The sequence below is a fragment of the Hyla sarda genome, chromosome 6 (assembly GCF_029499605.1).
Source record: "Hyla sarda isolate aHylSar1 chromosome 6, aHylSar1.hap1, whole genome shotgun sequence".
NCBI classification, from domain to species: Eukaryota; Metazoa; Chordata; class Amphibia; order Anura; family Hylidae; genus Hyla; species Hyla sarda.
Window position 1 is genome coordinate 113,451,121 of NC_079194.1, and position 16,619 is coordinate 113,467,739.

The window sequence follows — 16,619 nt, forward strand, 5'->3', positions numbered from 1 at the left end:
GTGAGCTGGAACTTGCCAGCATGTGGGTTTGAGCAGGCCCAGCACCGCACTCACCTAGTGACACATTCCATTAGCTCTAGTGCCCATTCTTGTCTGGACTTGAACTTCAAGATTGTTTGAAGTGGGAGCCATGAAACATTTTGTTTTTATCAGTGAGTATAAGAATTCGGAATTTGCAAACCTATATATTATATTCATTTAAAATTAAAGGAAATGTTCAGGATGACACAAAGGGTCCTTTTGTCCACAGTTAATCCAAAAACCAATGCTGAGCAGCTATTAGCCCTATCAAGTACAACTTTAGGGAGCATTTGGATAAATAAACCAGATTGCAAGCTCTGGGTAAAAAAATGTTTCCCTTCAAGCCCCATGTGAGCCCTACTGACTTAAAGGGGTACTCTGGTGAAAACCTTTTTTCTTTTAAATCAACTGGTGGCAGAAAGTTAAACATATTTGTAAATTACTTCTATTAAAAAATCTTAATCCTTCCAGTGCTGAATGCTACAGAGGAAATTCCTTTCTTTTTGGAACACTGATGACATCACGAGCACAGTGCTCTCTGCTGACATCTCTGTCCATTTTAGCAACCATGCATAGCAGATGTATGCTAAGGGCAGCATGGTGGCTCAGTGGTTAGCAATGCTGCCTTGCAGTGCTGGGGACTTGGGTTCAAATCCCACTAAGGACAACAATAAATAAAGTGTTATTGTTATTATAATAACGTCAGCAGAGGGAACTGTGCTCGTGATGTCATCAGAGAGCATTCCAAAAAGAAAATAATTTCCTCTGTAGTATTCAGCAGCTAATAAGTACAGGAAGGATTAAGATTTTTTAATAGAATGCTGTTTAATAGAATATGTTGAATAGAATATGTTTAACTTTCTGCCACCAGTTGATTTAAAAGAAAAAAGGTTTTCACCGGAGTACCCCTTTAACCCCTTAAAGACCAGGATGCCGCAATTTCACTGTGGCGGTCCCAAACAGCCCAACTGACCTGCCGGGAATGGTTTACTTTGGTTTTAGACATGGTGATCAACTTTTATAGCCGCGCCTAAGGGGATAATGTCGGGCATCACCACGATCAGTAATGTCCGGCATTAGCCACGGCGCCTGGCGACCACCGTGACCCCGCGTTATAGCACGGGAGCTGGACAGGTACGCCTTTGGTCATTAAGGTGTTAAAGGGGTACTCCAGAGGAAATTTTTTTTCAAATCCACTGGCAGCAATAACATATTAAATAACATAGGCAGCAATAGGCAGGAACTGTATCATTAACATGAACAGGAAATGTTACTGGGCATGCTTTGTGATCTTTAAAAAGGCAATTCTACAGGGAGGGAAGGCTGAGCTGTGAGCTTCATCTATTGCCTATGTACTGGTGTCACCTTTCACTGTAATGCTGTAGACATCACTTTTTCCAGCAGCCTTCTCCTTATCACAGACAGAATAGGAAGTCTCAGCTTAGTTTTTGGCTTAGTCCAGGGGTCTCAAACTCAAATTATCTGGGGGTGACTGGAGGTTTCAGCTGGGTAAGGCTGGGTTGCATGTGCCCCTCACATATAATGCCACCATCATGCACCCCTCACATATAATGCCCCCACCATGCGCCCCTCATCATCCACCAGCAACATCCCCCCACTAGCAGTAGCACCCTCATCATCCACCAGCAACCCCAACCCCATTCCCCCTACCCCTCTGTGGTAATAGCATGAGCTGATGGATGATGCGGTTGCTACTGTTGGGGGGGGGGATGGGGGAAGCATTAGGTAGGCAGCAGTTTCCCCACATTATATAGGCAGCAGTTACCCCACAATAGGTAGCATAGTTTCCCCACATTAGGTAGCCTTAGCACAGATTCCCCACATTAGGTAGCCTTATCACAGAATCCCCACATTAGGTAGAGCAGCACAGATTCCCCACATTTGGTAGCCTTAGCATAGATTCCCCATATTAGGTAGCCGTAGCACAGTCTTCCCACATTAGGTAGTGCAGCATAGTTTCCCCATATTAGGTAGCACAGCACAGTTTCCCCACATTAGGTAGTGCAGCACAGATTCCCCACATTTGGTAGCCTTAGCATAGATTCCCCACATTAGGTAGCCATAGCATAGATTCCCCACATTAGGTAGCACAGCACAGTTTGCCCACATTAGGTAGCGCTGCACAGTTTCCCCACATTAGGTAGCACAGCACAGTTTCCCCACATTAGGTAGCCTTAGCACAAATTCCCCACATTAGGTAGCGCAGCGCAGTTTCCCCCCATTAGGTAGCATTAGCACAGATTCCCCACGTTAGGTAGCCTTAGCATAGATTCCCCACATTAGGTAGCGCAGCACAGATCCCCCACATTAGGTAGCACAGCATAGTTTCCCCACACTAGGTAGCGCAGAACAGTTTCCCCACATTAGGTAGCCTTAGCACAGATTCCCCACAATAGGTAGCCGTAGCACAGATTCCCCACCTGAACTGCGCTATTTACATCTGCCTGCGGGGACTTCCTTGCGGAGGTGCGCGCTTTAAGTAACGTCATTGTACGCGCTGCACAGGACGTCGGAGTCCCAGTGTGGCGCTTGCAATGACGTCACTCACCGCATGCACTTCCTCCATGAGCTGTGTGAAGTCCTCCGTCATTTAGCCCTGCTAGCCCGAAACAGCGCTAAATGCCTGAAGAAATCACCTGCCCGGCCCCGGAACTGCATGTCCCGGCTGTCGGACGATACAAATTCCAGATCCGTCGTGCAGGCCGCAAAATTTCAGTTGGAGACCCTTAGCTTAGTGGTAGGAATGGAAACTGCAAGATTTCAGGATTATTTTAAAACACGGATAGTAAAATGGAAAATTAGAATAAAAATGAAAAAAAAAATATGTTCAACATAAAAACTTGATTTAAACAATAGGTCATTTTCTGATGACACATTCCCTTTAAACTTGCTCCCGTAGACTGTGAGTAGTGTAATTATAGGGCTATGGCTAAGGTGTATTTGACATAAGATGTCATCAGACCTGATGCATGATCCACTTAGGATACAAACCACTTATTTACGTTACAGGCAGCCCCTGGACTGGACCGAATGGAAGGGGAGGGGGCACATGACAGGGGATGGATGAGGAGCTTGTGAGAGGGTGTTAATGAGGGGTTAATGGTTAGAGCGGGTAGAGGGGGAGGAGACACGAGGGGTTAAGAGAGGGGGCAGTAAGAGGAAGTCTTAGTGTGTCCCCAGGAGAAGAAGTGTCCCGCCCACCCGTGTTTATCGGGTTAGGGTGGTGGCTATGTTGTGTGGGCATGGAGAGCTTGTCGCAGTGGCAGGAACGGTAAGGGGGGACTTGGAGGCATTGCTGGAAAACGGTGGCAGCGACCCGGTTATACCGACCCCTGGTGGAGCTGGGATGGGACCCAGCTGGTCATGGCAGTATATTCTCCGGAGGTGGGGCCCTTGGGTCAGGGGGTGAGGCGACAAAGGGCTCAGTAGGAGAAGGATAGGATTTGGTTGCCTTCAGGTCCCCCCTTTTTCTGACAGTTAGCATCTTAGGGGTTAAGACTGTTTTGCATTTTATAATGGTTATGAAGGGGTTAGTGTTGTTACCCCGTGCATTTTTTCTATGTTAAATGTGAATATTTATATATTTATGTTAAATGGTTAATAAAATTTGGTCTGCTGTCGCCTCTGCTACCACTAAGCCGGAGTCCGCAACATGTTGTAATGTGGGTGGGTGGCATTAGGCGAGCGGATCTAGACGATCCCCTGGTCATGTAAGAATACTAGAAAAATCTCTGTCATTGTAAAGGGGTATCTGAGTATTTAGTCACCACCATCCCATTCTTCTCTGCCAGGTCTCCTTGAACAGCCAGAATGGCACCAGAACAGTAGGAATTTAAATGGTAAGTAAATGGCACAGGAAGCATGACTATAGGAGTGTTATACATAAGATTGTCCAGCATGAGGAGAGGAGATTGGTAGGGCAGAGAAGAAACAGGGTTGAGTCTTTGGATTACTGAAAGCAGGCGGGTGACTGGGTGACCAGCAGATTGGGTCCTCTAATTCTACAATTACTCTCTATAAGTGCAAATTGTAACATCTCCACTAGGGATGTCCCAATACTGTTTTTTTAAGACCAAGTACGAGCACCGATATTTGTTTAAGTACTCGCCGATACCAATTCCCAATACTTTTTTTCAATGCCATGTGAAAGTTTTTTCTTTTTTCTGTAATGGGAAAAAGTTTTTTTTTTTTTTTTTTTTAATAAGAGAAAGGGCTTTTTTTTTTTAATTAAATATCTATCTTTCTATCTATCTATCTATATATATATATATATATATATATATATATAATTTTATTTTATTTAAACTTTTTGAAAAGGGGGGGGGGGTGATTACATTTTTTTAAATTTTAATTACCATTTATTATTTTTTACACATTTATTTTTACACAATTTTTTTTAGTCCCCATAGGGAACTATTACATGCAATCTGTATATTGCATAGCATAGCATAGCATAGCATTGATCAGTGTTATCGGCGCTCCTTTACTAATGCCTACCATGGTTGGCAGCAGTAAAGGAGCGACGATCGGACACATGCAGCAGGGTAAGGGACCTCCGACCGTCCTCTCAGCTGATCGGGACGCCTCGATTTCACCACGGTGATCCCGATCAGCATCCCTGAGCTAACCGGCAGGACTTTTAGACACCACAATCAACTTTGGGAGTGCAGCTCTGGAGCACAAAGTCACGTAGAATGCTGTGCAGACTCATAAGAGGAGAAGCAGAGGATCTGCCCACAAATCAACTCCCTAGTGTGCTGACAACAATAGCGCTGTAAAGTTATGGTCTATTTATAGATTGCTTCAAATAACTTTTCCTCATAGCCAGAGTGATGAATAAACCCGATCAAGTTAAAAGAAAGCTGGAACATAAAGGGCCCCTATTGTTACCTCGCCTTATTCATCCTCCAGCTTGAGGACTGCAGTTTGATGTTAGAGGATCGTGTTTATGCTTTGCCGTCATGTTTATTCACACATTTCCTGAAGCTGAGATGACATTAAACTGCAACAGCTCTGCTGTGTTCACATAATAACTACAGACAACTCTGCTGAACTAAGCTAAAGCCACTTCCCGTGACACAATGACAATAATTGGATCGGATGGCTAAAGCTATGTGTGATATCATTACCGAAAAAAAACAAAAAACAAAAGAAGCTGGAGGGCTCATCTGCTTTTAATCAGGGGATATGGGAGATCTCCGCAGGAGTAAAGCCCTTCTAAGGCTCAGTTCACACTACGGAATTACCGCCTGCAATTCCGCTCTGAAATTGCAGGCAAAAATTCCGCCTACTAAAATGTACTGTATAGTGAATGGGTTTCCGTTCACAAAGTGACACTTCGGAATTTGTGAAGCGGAATTTGTGAATGGAAAATCTGCTTGAAAATGTCCGCCTGAAGAATGGCATTGATTATTCTTCAGGGGGAAATACAGTCTCTCAAGTTACAATATTAATTGGTTCCAGGACGACCATTGTATGTTTAAACCATCGTATGTTGAGACTAGAGATGAGCGAACTTACAGTAAATTCGATTCGTCACGAACTTCTCGGCTCGGCAGTTGATGACTGCGTAAATTAGTTCAGCCTTCAGGTGCTTCGGTGGGCTGGAAAAGGTGGATACATTCCTAGGAAAGAGTCTCCTAGGACTGTATCCACCTTTCCCAGCCCACGGGAGCACCTGAAAGCTGAACTAATTAATGCAGGATAAGACATCAACTGCCGAGCCGAGAAGTTCGTGACGAATCGAATTTACTGTAAGTTCGCTCATCTCTAGTTGAGACCATAACTCTATGGAAACCTGGTAATTGGTTCTGAAGCCACCAAAATGTCATCCAAAAAATAGGAAAAAGTGAGGATTAAACAAAAATAAGTAGATAACTAATATAGATAAAAGATCTGCTGGGAGTTGTAATCACTGTCTATTTCAGTGTTTCCCAACCAGGGTGCCTCCAGATGTTGCAAAACTACAACTCCCAGCATGCCCAGACAGCCTTCGGCTGTCCGGGCATGCTGGGAGTTGTAGTTTAGCAACAGCTGGAGGCACCCTCTTTGGGAAACACTGGTCTATGTAGAGGACAGGAGCTTCTTCAGGGTCCTGTACAGAACACGCAATGTCCTAAAAAAAAAGGAAAATGGAGCCGCCTTCACCTGATGTCCAAAGGAGCAGGTAACCCTGGCACAGGTAAATAGTACAGAACATGTAATACCTCCCTGTACTGTAGGGGGCGCTACCAGACACCAGTCAGTGTATGCACTTTAGGAATATACAGGTTTTACCAGTGAAATATCCATTCTGATTGGTTGGTTCTTCCAGCCATTGACACGTTTCGCAGATTCCACAGCATTGTATGTTGAGTCTGGTTTCAAGTTAGAATGGTCCAGAAAAGACCATTGTATGTTGAAACTATTGTATGTTGAGGCCATTGTAAGTTGAGGGATCACTGTACTTGCGGAACACATTGCAGTCTATTGGAGACTGCAGTGTCTGCGCGGTCCTAGCACCGACTGATTCAGTCGACGCTGTCCGCACTCGGAATCTCCAGGTGATAATTTTCTGCCCCGATATTCCGTAGTGTGAACCTAGCCTTAGGGTCTATTCACACAGGCAGAATTTCCACTTGCGGAATTCCGCAAGCGGAAATTCAGAAGTGTCAATCATAGTGCGGAATCCCATAGAAGTCTATGGACTATAATTTGAGGTGTAATTCTGCCATGCGAATAGACCCTAAAGGTGTCTTCTTTATAACATTAAAATTAAAGAAAAAAGGAAAAGCGCTCCATGGCATAATAGCGTCACTATAGGTGATCGCTCTAGGTAGTTGTGCGATCCAAGCCCAACATTGCATGGCGCGTTAAAGGGAATCCAAGGGCTTACTGCTGCCTTCCCATCCAATATAACACACCGCAAGTACGTTCCTCCAAAACGAGATGGGATTACACAGGCGCTGACAGACCATTCACAGCAGGATCAGGTGAAAGACAACTTTATTCCTAAAATGCTACGCATTTCCCCGATTAAACACCATGATGAAGCTGTTGGTATTCAACCGAGAAATGCGTTCCTGCGGTGATCCTGCTGTGAACGGTCTGTCAGCACCTGGGTAGTCCATCTCATTTTGGAGGAACAGGCTCTTTATAACATGTCTACGTCACCTTTGTCGCTATTATGTCATTTATTTTTTACAAATATATATTTGTAAACTGGAAACTATCATTCCAACTTCAGTTGACAGATCTGTTATTATTTTAATATAGACGTATATAATGTTTATAATGGGCACCCAGTTGGCTAATGCCCACCAGAAATGTCATCCTGGCGAGCAGCCAATCCAGCAGCTAAAACCCTAGTGATGGGCCGCTTGAGGCCACACATTCAAGTAGGTTGGCAACTATGGACTCAAGGTCACATCATGTCCTCCATACAGTTTCCCTGTATAGTAAAGAATCCATGTCAGTGATAATGATGAAACCTTTTTTCGTCTAGATATAGAGGATGTCCCCATGTCATGGTTACAGGTATACATATATCTAGATCACTAGAAAGATCTCTGTACTGTCCATTCATATGTGATCAGGTCCCCCCCAAAAAACTGTCTTTTTTTTCCAAAGTACATAACCCCAAATTGCCATAAATAGAAAACTTATTAGGAGTATGTTTACAATGAACTTTATTGGGAAGTCGAAATCTTCAACAAATCTGCAGTACAGTGCACACAGAAAGTCTGCAGACCCTTTCACTTTTTCCACATTTTGTTATGTTTGGATCTTGCACTAAAATCAACAAAATTCAGGTTTTCCACTATCAATCTGCACCTAATAACCCATAATGACAAAATTTAAACAGAATTTTAGAAATCTTAGCAAATGCATTAAAAAGGAAAAACTAAAATATTGAATGGACATAAGTATTCAGACTCTTTACTCAATACTTAGTTAAAGGGGTACTCTGCTGCTCAGCGTTTGCAACAACGCCGGTATCGGGAGCTTGTGATGTTATAACCCCGCCCCCTCATGATGTCACGCGCCGCCCCCTCAATGCAAGTCTATGGGAGTGGGTGTGACGGCTGTCATGCCCCCTCCCACAGACTTGCATTGAGGGGGCGGGATGTGATGTCATTAGGGGGCGGGTCTATGATGTCACAATCTCCCGGCGCCAGCTCCAGCGTTTGGAACAGTTTGTTCCAAATGCTGAGAAGCGGAGTACCCCTTTAAAGGGGTACTCCACTGGCCCTCGCTCGGAAGTAAATGTTTTGAATGCTGTTTTCAGGCTGCCGGGGGCGGCCTTGCCTCTCATGACATCACGGCCACGCCCTCTCAATGCAAGTCTATGGGAGGGGGCCAGTGGAGTACCCCTTTAAAGCACCTTTGGTAGCCATTACAGCCTCCAGTCTTCTTGAGTATGATGCCACAAGGTTTACACACCTGGATTTGGGGATTATCAGTTATTCTTCTTTGCAGATCCTCTATAGCTCTGCCAGGTTGGATGGGAACCATTGGTTGAATCTATCTTCAGATGATATTCACCTGGGTTTAAGTCAGATCTCTGATTGGACGAAGCAAGGAAATTTACAGAATTTTTCTGAAGCCACCCCTATTGAGAAAAAGTTGACCAGTTGCCCATAGCAACCAATCAGATTGCTTCTTAAAATTTTTCACGGGCATTGTCATTGCTTGAAGAAGCAATGTGCTTGGTTACTATAGGCAACTGCACTACTCATCCTCTGCACAGGTTTCATAAATCTTCCCCATTGTCTTGTTGGAAACTAAATCTTTGTCCCAGTTTGGGATATGTTTGGGATAGTCCCAGTTTGGGATAAGTAAATGTTTTCGCGCTGCGGGTGTTGGCCACGCCCCTCATTACATTACAACCATGCCCCCTCAATGCAAGTCTATGGGAGTGGGCGTGATGGCCGTGACAGCCGAGAGCAGTTCAGTGTTAGAGGAGCTATGATTGGCTAAGACTGCACAACCCCCTCCCCCCCCCCCTTGGCACTCCAGACTGCATTACCTGATTTTGGACTTCTGCAAGGCCAGCAGGAGTCCAAAGTCTGTACAAGAGATAGGAGTAAGGAGACACCTAGTGGCAGCTTTTTTAAACACAAATAAAACATAGAAAACTTTTTTTTTTTTTAAACAAAGTAGATTTTTTATTTACCATAAGGAGTGCAATAGCAAAAATTTGTTTTAATGAGAGTGCCCATTTAAGCACAAGGCTTCAACATAACAGTATGTGAAAAAAAAGTGAAAGGGTTTAAAAATGCTCTGAATTCCCCATAGAAACATACCCTAAATCTCCAGCACAAGTACGGGAAGATTAGTGAGCACATGAATTGCATGAGCTTTTGCGGTGCTACAGGGGGTCTTTTATACTCACACCCACAGGTATGATGACTTACTTTCACATTAAAGCATGTGTTTCTAGTGCAAAGATTCAAGCGACGGTTCCATTTATATAGAGCAATCATAAAATGAAAATCTTGATCAAAGGTTAAAAAAAGGCCAATAATACAGCCATGTCTGGATACAGCAGAGCACTCTGTACATCTGGTAATATGCCTCGGTAACAGAATAAACAGCAGTGATCAGTACAGAGCACTGCCAAGATAAGCAGCTTTCAGAACCAGCTTAAATGACTGAACACAGTAAAATGGGGCAACCATCCTGGCCCCATATAGAGATAGATCAGCAGGATTCCACATTAGCAGGACGTACAGCAAACAATATCCTCTTCAGAATGGCATTACTTATCTCCAGGTACCTGATCAACAGGTTTAATGACACAGAGCGGTGTCTGAGACATCAAAGGTCATGTCTGATATATGTCTACATTAGTGTTTTGCAACCAGGGTGCCTCCAGCTGTTGCATAACTACAACTCCCAGCATGCCCAGACAGCCAACGGCAGTAATTCTGTCTGCGCCAGAATTTGTGCCAGAATTGAAAAAATCCAGACTAACTCTGTCAATACACTCCTGTCAATACACTGCTTTTCTAGAACTGCAGCTGTCAATACACTGCTTTTCTAGAACCACAGCTGTCAATACACTCCTTTTCTAGAACCGCAGCTGTCAATACACTCCTTTTCCAGAACCGCAGCTGTCAATAAACTGCTTTTCCAGAACCGCAGCTGTCAATACACTGCTTTTCTAGAACAGCAGCTGCCGATACATTGGTTTTCTAGAACTGCAGCTGTCAATACGCTGCTTTTCTAGAACCGCAGCTGTCAATGCACTGCTTTTCTAGACCCGCAGCTGTCAATACACTCCTTTTCTAGAACCGCAGCTGTCAATACACTCCTTTTCTAGAACCGCAGCTGTCACTACACTCCTTTTCTAGAACCGCAGCTGTCAATACACTCCTTTTCTAGAACCGCAGCTGTCAATACACTCCTTTTCTAGAACCGCAGCTGTCAATACACTGCTTTTCTAGAACCGCAGCTGTCAATACACTCCTTTTCTAGAACCGCAGCTGTCAATACACTCCTTTTCTAGAACCGCAGCTGTCAATACACTGCTTTTCTAGAACCGCAGCTGTCAATACACAGCTTTTCTAGAACCACAGCTGCCGATACATTGGTTTTCTAGAACTGCAGCTGCCAATATGCTGCTTTTCTAGAACCGCAGCTGTCAATACACTGCTTTTCTAGAACCGCAGCTGTCAATACACTGCTTTACTAGAACCGCAGCTGTCAATACACTGCTTTTCTAGAACCGCAGCTGTCAATACACTGCTTTTCTAGAACCGCAGCTGTCAATACACTGCTTATCTAGAACCGCAGCTGTCAATACACTGCTTTTTTGTTTTAGAACTGCAGCTGCCGATACACAGCTTTTCTAGAACCGCAGCTTCCAATAGGCTGCTTTTCTAGAACCACAGCTGTCAATACACTGCTTTTCTAGGACCGCAGCTGTCAATACCCCGCTTTTCTAGAACCGCAGCTTCCAATAGGCTGCTTCTCTTGAAACCCAAGTGTTAGTATGCCGCATGTATGAAGCCCCATTTTTTCTAGAACCTCATGTTTCAATGTGCTGCTCTTCCATAACCCTGTGTCTCAGTATGCATGTTCTTCTAGTGCCCCATGAGTCAGGCCTCCAATTTTCAATGACTACAATTGTCAATGTGTCACCGTGCTAAAAAAAAAATCTCCTTTTTTTTATTGCTTTCTTTAGACATTCAGTATGACTATTCCAAATCCCTGTTTTGCGAGACAAAATGGGGGGGTCACTACTTGTCATGTCCCAACAAAAAATTCTTATTGTAAGAGAACATAATGTCACATAAATTGGAATAAATTATCAGAACTGTTGTAGGCTTTACCTTTGCTACCAAATAAATGAATGGTCCCCCAATACCTAGACCAGTGTTTCCCAACCAAGGTGCCTCCAGCTGTGGCCAAACTACAACTCCCAGCATGCCCGGACAGCCTTTGGCTGTCCGAGTATGCTGAGAGTTGTAGTTTGGCCACAGCTGGAGGCACCCTGGTTGGGAACAGTGGCGTTGCTAGGGTTGGTGTCACCCGGTGCGGTAGAAAATGGTGTCACCCCCATACCTACCCCCCTCAGTAAGTTTTTAGCCTGTTGTGACGGACACCACTGTTGTAGCGCATTGTGAGAAATTCCAGTATAATAATCAGATATACCAGTTGCCACAGAATGGGAAAGTGTTAAAGAAGTTTTCACCATTGAAATATACAGCTCCCAGAATTACTTAAAGGGGTACTCCACTGGAAAACATTTACTTTTATATCAACTGGTGCCAGAAAGTTAAACAGATTTTTTAATTACTTCTATTTAATATCTTAATACTTACAGTACTTATAAGCTGGTGTATGCTCCACAGGAAGTTGTGTAGTTCTTTCCAGTCTGACCACAGTGCTATTTGCTGACACCTCTGTCCATGTCAGGAACTGTCCAGAGCAGGATAGGTTTGCTATGGGGATTTGCTCCTACTATGGACAGTTCTTGACATGGACAGAGGTGTCAGCACAGAGCACTGTGGTCAGACAGAAAATAAATTAAAAAGGAAAATAACTTCCTGTGAATTGCTTATACAGCAGCTAATAAGTACTGGAAGGATTAAGATTTTTAAATAGAAGTAATTTACAAATCTGTTTAACTTTGTAGCACCAACTGATTAAAAAAAATGTTTTCCAGTAGAGTACCCCTTTGAGCAGTGGTGAGGTTATGTTGGGAGTTGTAGTTTCACTGACCATAACTGTAGAACTGACAAGTGACTACAGCTCTGATAGGACATAGTGAGGAGAATGTACAATGGTATCAGTGACTACAGGTGACATCTTCTCTATAGTGAGGAGAATACACAATGATATCTGACTACAGGTGACGTCTTCTCTATAGTGAGGAGAATACACAATGACATCAGTGACTACAGGTGACGTCTTCTCTATAGTGAGGAGAATACACAATGATATCAGTGATTACAGGTGACGTCTTCTCTATAGTGAGGAGAATACACAATGATATCAGTGATTACAGGTGACGTCTTCTCTATAGTGAGGAGAATACACAATGATATCAGTGACTACAGGTGACGTCTTCTCTATAGTGAGGAGAATGTACAATGATATCAGTGATTACAGGTGACGTCTTATCTATAGTGAGGAGAATACACAATGATATGAGTGACTACAGGTGACGTCTTCTCTATAGTGAGGAGAATACACAATGATATTAGTGACTACAGGTGACGTCTTCTCTATAGTGAGGAGAATACACAATGATATCAGTGATTACAGGTGACGTCTTCTCTATAGTGAGGAGAATGTACAATGATATCAGTGACTACAGGTGACGTCTTCTCTATAGTCTTCCCTTATCTAATTCAGATGGTACATACCGCCAGGACTTGATCCAGCTAAAACTTCTCTCTGCAGAATGTGACGCCCAGACGTCTCCTCACTATGTCAGCGCATTCTCATCCTCTATATGAAAACAATTATTATTATAAACCTGCCAGACACTGTATCCTCTAAATAGAATACTACTATACACTATACTCTTTGATTATAAAGCTTCCATACACCATACCCACTGAATATAATACTACCACACACTGTACATTCTGAATATAATACCAACACATACTGTACCCTCTGAATATAAATCTGCCACATACTGTACCCCTGAATATAATACCGCCACACACTGTACCCACTGAATATGATACTACCACATACTGTACCCTCTGAATATAATACTACCACAAACTGCGCCCTCTGAATATAAATCTGCCACATACTGTACCCTCTGAATATAAATCTGCCACATACTGTACCCTCTGGATATAAATCTGCCACATACTGTACCCCTGAATATAAATCTGCCACATACTGTACCCCTGAATATAAATCTTCCACATACTGTACCCCTGAATATAAATCTGCCACATACTGTACCCCAGAATATAATACCGCCACATACTGTACCCTCTGAATATAATACTACCACCCACTGCGCCCTCTGAATATAATACTTAGAGATGAGCAAACTACAGTAAATTCAACTTGTCACAAACTTCTCTGCTCGGCAGTTGATAACTTTTCCAGCATAAATTAGTTCAGCTTTAAGGTGCTCCCGTGGGCTGGAAAAGGTGGATACAGTCCTAGGAGACTCTTTCCTAGGATTGTATCCACCTTTTCCAGCCCACCGGAGCACCTGAAGGCTGAACTAATTTACACAGGATAAGTCATCAACTGCCGAGCCGAGAATTTGTGACGAATCGAATTTACTGTAAGTTCGCTCATCTCTAATAATACTACCACAAACTGCACCCTCTGAATATAATACTACCACAAACTGCGCCCTCTGAATATAACGTTGCCATACAGTGCGCCCTCTGAATATAATACCACAACCGCAGTAACACCCCTCAACATCCGTTAGCTGATGCTATTACGACGGGAGGGGGGTATTGGTGGTGTTGCTAGTGGATGATGGGGGTGCTACTACTCGGGGGGTGTTGCTGGAAGATGATGAGGGTGCTACTAGCCATCCCCCCTGGCAGTATCACCCCCATCATCGATCGGCAGGATCATCCTCCTGGCAGGAGCACCGCCATCATCCACCATCAGGATCTGCTGATGGAGGTTCTGCTGGGGGGGGGGGTGTTGCTAGGTGATGATGAGGGTGCTACTGCCAGGGGGGGAGCATTAGGTAGGCAGCAGTTCCCCCACATTAGGTAGGTCGCAGTTTCCCCACATTAGGTAGCATCTATTCCCCACATTAGGCAGCATAGATTCCCCACATTTGGTACCAGTTCCCCCACATTAGGTAGGTACCAGTTACCCCACATTAGGTAGCAATTTCCCCACATTAGGTAGCACAGATTCCCCACATTAGGTAGCAATTTCCCCACATTAGGTAGCACAGATTCCCCACATAAGGTAGCATAGACTCCCCACATAAGGTAGCATAGACTCCCCACATAAGGTAGTAGTTTCCCCACATTAGGCCGCAGGTTCCCTTGCAGGTTCCCCACAATGGGTCAAAGTCTCCCCACAATAGATTGCTGGTTATACCCCCCCCCCCCCCCCCACACACACACACACACAAAAAAAAAAAAACATACAACACAGAGAGACACACACACACACAAAAACACACACACAGTCAGAGAGACACACACTCACAGACACACACAAACACAGTCACACACACACAGAGTCACACACACACAGAGTCTCATACACACACACAGAGTCACACACTCACACACACACAGAGTCACACAGTCACACACACACAGTCACACACACAGTCACATACACACACACAGACACACACACACACACACACAGTCACACACACACAGTCACACACACACAGAGTCACACACACACAGAGTCACACACACAGTCACATACACACAGTCACATACACACACACAGTCACATACACAAACATAGATAGAGACAGACACACACACTCACCCATCCAGCGCAACGCTCCTTCTCACCGGGCGCCGTGCGAGTGACGTAACTGACGTCCTCTTGCGCGGCCATGCGGTGTGACGTCAGGCCGGCGCAGACGTGGGAGCGGAGGACGGGCACAGTGCTGGTGAAGGTGAGGGGTGTGATGACGGTCGGACGCACAGTGAAGTTGAAAGAGGGGGTTTGCTGACGGATGGGCGCACCGCACACACAGCGCGGGGGGGGGGGGGGGTTGGGTGCTGACGGATGGGAGGCCGGTCGGGCACAGATGGGGGGGGGGTGCTGCGGAGCGTCTTGGTGTCACCCCATTAGGCTGGTGTCACCCGGTGCGGGCCGCACCCCCCGCACCCGGGTCGCAACGCCACTGGTTGGGAAACACTGACCTAGAATGAGAGACTGTAGCTGCAGGAGGATTATTGTTGACACGCTGCTAGTAAAGATGTTCTTTATGATATGGACATATCCCACTCACAGAACCACCTGTATGGATGAATCCATGGTTCCTGAGATTTAGTATTGAGCACGAATATTCGTAATGCAAATTTTTATCGCGAATATCGGCACTTTGCGATTTCGCGAATATTTAGCATATAGTGCTATTTATTCGGAATGATGAATAATCGTTTTTTTGTTTTTTTCACTTGCAAATTTTTATGCAAATTTTTGCATGGAAAAAAAAGGGAAGGAACATAGCGAATATGCGCATTTCGCGAACATAGGACGAATAATCGTCAATATATTCGCGAAGTTTCGCAAATTCGAATATGGCCCTTGCTGCTCATCACTACTGAGATTATCCCTAACATACAGATCTACCAGGACCAGAGACGTGCACAGACATTTTGGGGGGCAGGGGCTGAACTAAAAAAAAGGGGCACTTCTTAAAATGATTTATATCTTAATGCCCACATAATGATGCCAGACTGGGTACTTATAGGAGGAACATCAAAAGGGCTGGGGCTCAAGCCCTCTTTCTAGTCCCTGACCAGGACTGAGTATTTGTGATACATAATTGTGAGTAATCGTAATATATAAGCAATGCAGTTCGAAAGAGCTAAATAGCAAAATTAGCTCTGCTACAACTAGATCATTATCCGCTATTTAAAACTCAGTTAAAATGAGATGAGTCTTACCTTATTCTAAAACACAGTATATCCTCACTGCTGCTGTGAGATATGTAGAAATCCTGATGTTGTAGCTGAAAAATGCTAATTCCCCCAAATGACAGCAGATGAATGAGGCTCAATGCTCCGGGTCTACAGTTCTATGTCTGGCTTCTCTTCCTCCCTCCAAGTGGCTTCAATAATCTGCACAGAGCATAATAAAGCTCCGGGTTACACCTCCAAATCTGACTGAGCCAAAAAAAAAAAAAAAAACTATGCTAGAGAACTGCCTCGTTCCTGCTCCGCCACTTTTTAACCTCTGCTATTTGCATGCCAGGAAGAACAGGGAGCAAATACTCCTGGAAAGCTGTGGAGGAGCCTGGCAGCAGACAAGAGGGGAGATAATTGTACGAGAAATCCCACATTTATAGAGCATATTGTGATCAAAGAGGGACAGCAACCCTCACTTTCCATTCAGACATCATTTATTGTCATCTATGATGGATTTAGTCTTCTGTAAGGAACAGA

At 44.3% G+C, this 16,619-nt stretch overlaps 1 protein-coding gene across 2 annotated transcripts in view; it reads right to left on the reverse strand.

Annotated features, from left to right (window-relative positions):
• PRRT3 (proline rich transmembrane protein 3) overlaps positions 1–16,289 on the reverse strand; it is a 100,324-nt gene extending 84,035 nt beyond the window's left edge. Inside the window, exon 1 of one of the 2 annotated variants that reach the window (XM_056524732.1) lies at positions 16,122–16,289. The gene's annotated coding sequence lies outside the window, so the exon portion shown is untranslated. Of the gene's footprint in view, positions 1–12,896; positions 12,982–16,121 lie in introns of those variants that run through there. The other variant, XM_056524734.1, reaches the window with a different exon arrangement.
• Between the last annotated feature and the right edge of the window lie 330 nt (positions 16,290–16,619).